Here is a 2,544-nt window from a genome sequence, read left to right on the forward strand (position 1 = left end):
GTCTTTGTTTTGAAAAGTAAAATAAAATAAAATAAAGAAAATTCATGCACACTTTTTTACTATTTCTATTGTATTTTAGATATTATACAGATTATTTTATTATTTTTAGTATTTTAGTGTATTTTTATATTTAAGTTTATTTTTATCTTTATTTTATTTTTTATTTTATTTTTAGTTTAAATGGTTAATTGATATTTATTTATTTTGTGTAGACTATATTTTGAACTATTAGATTGGCGCGTTATAATATATGTTAGAAAGTTAAGAGAAAGAGCTACAAGTTTCATGCTGAAGTCAAAGACTAATTCGGAGTGAAAGAGTGTCTCGAATGATTCGTTGAGGTTACATATTGAATAAAAACAATTAGTTTTTTTTACTGTTGCGGATCGGGTGCTATTAGGGTCCGACTTTCCTTGTAATATTTAAATTAAAAAGTGAGTTTATCGAGGGTATTATGCATTCACGAAAATTAAAGACTATTATATGAATTTCATGGAAAACTAAGTTTCACATGGTTGATATGTTGTATTCGATTTTCGCTGATACTTTGAGGTTCTATAATTTTCAATCAAATTTATTTTTCCTTTCAATATTTTGCTCTATGTCTTGTGTGATTTATTCAAGTTCTATAGAATATGTATTGATTAATTTTGATTGATTTATATTCACTAATCTTTATCGCGTGTTAGCATCGTTTTTATGTTAATTCGTGTAAATCTTTATTCGGTTTGTTTAACTCGGAAAATAGGAGTGTAAATCGCTTAGTGTCAATTACACTTATTGATTGATGTTGTATTCGAATAGGGATTAGAATCTACTTAAGACATGAAAATTATATTAACCAATAATAAGTTAGGAAATTGAAACAGTAGATCAGTCTGTTTATCATATTCGTAATCAATTTTTATTAATCAGTAGCATAATCGAATATCAAAACTCCCTTTTTTTGTTCTAATCGGTTGGTTAATTCAATACGAGAGTCCTTGCGATATGACTCGATTGTCGCTTCCGTTTTATTACACGTTTATACTCATTTTTTACTCGTTTCTTTGTGTTGCATGAGAGTACTAATTCCCAATATTATAGAAGACTAGAAATAATAGACTATCTTTTTTTGTTGACAAAAAAAATAATAGAGTCTTTATTCTAAAAAATAAAATAAAATAAAATAAAGAGAATCATTAATTTTATCTTAATGAAGTGGAATAGCATCCTTCGAAGATTAAAAAATATATTTCAGAATTGGAATATGTATTTTTAGACGCTTTCTTTACTCTACTGAAACATAATTTAATTGAGTTACACCTTTTTTTTCATTTCGGAGATACATCTTCGGAACAACCCTATCATTTTATTCATACAGGCATTTTCAATGTATTGGACTTGTTTTTTTAAAAAATCTACGCTCTGATATCGACACATATCTTTTCAGACTACGACCAGTACTTGAGAACATTTTACTTTCGTACAAGGGTTGGAATGCATGAACTCGAGTATTAAGATAAATTTATACAAAATAGTCTCATAATCAATATGTGACAGATCATATAAATGAGGTTTCCAAATGGATAATGGGCTACCAAAGCAAATGGGTTTGTGGCGCCCATTACCCAAAGAGTGTAGCGCCCGCCACATTGGCCCAAGAGGGAGGTGGCGTCCACCATCAACCCTTGAGAAGTGGAAAACGGTTGCTACAAGAGTGACGCTCGCCACTCATCATGAAGCTAGGATTGTGGCAACTGCCACAACCTAGTCTTCCTATTTTTCCTCCACTTTTTTAGTCACGATTTCCACTACTTTTGCTACAAATGAGAAATATGGAAATGATATAAAAAAGCTCTCTCAGACTCGCACAAGCTCTCTCTCTCTTCTTCTAGTTTTCAAGTCTACGTTTAATATTGTTCAGCACTATTTTTCTTTTAGTTTTTTTAGGTAGTTTTCTTACCATTGTAAAAGTGATAGTTTCTCCGCATCGGGGACTAGTACGGTTTATTATTTTTTACGCATTTGGGATTCAATTGTAAGGGGTATTCATTGCCAAAGCCTGCCGGAATTATTTAATCAAAGATTCAAGTATCAGTTACAATTCTTAAATTGCAATCCATGTTTATTATTGATTACTGTTTCATTTATTTATGCCTTACTATATGTTTAATTCCCCAATTGCCATGTCTGTCACCGGATCTATGTCTGGTTAAACCCTTAGGTGTCGGTATGTAATGACCGTCGAAACGACGGGATTCAATAAATAATTGGTGTTAGTTTTTATAAAACTTATTTTTCCAGTTTTAGTTTCTTATTTTAATCAAACTTTTTTTCGTACGAGAGTACAAAACAAACTAAGGTTACGGTCAACAAGAACGAGAGTTTGAGATTTTAACCAGATAGCTGAAATTACGCATTAATCCTAAACACAGCGAGAGCGCTTTAGGATTAATTAGCAATTATCTATATTCAAAAAATACTTTTAAATTCAAAATGAGACCACTAGAGCCAAGCATTCTGGTTTAGGAGTATGGTCAGAGTCAATAAAAACGAGAGTGT

This window comes from Lathyrus oleraceus, chromosome 7 (assembly GCF_024323335.1).
Source record: "Lathyrus oleraceus cultivar Zhongwan6 chromosome 7, CAAS_Psat_ZW6_1.0, whole genome shotgun sequence".
NCBI lineage: Eukaryota > Viridiplantae > Streptophyta > Magnoliopsida > Fabales > Fabaceae > Lathyrus > Lathyrus oleraceus.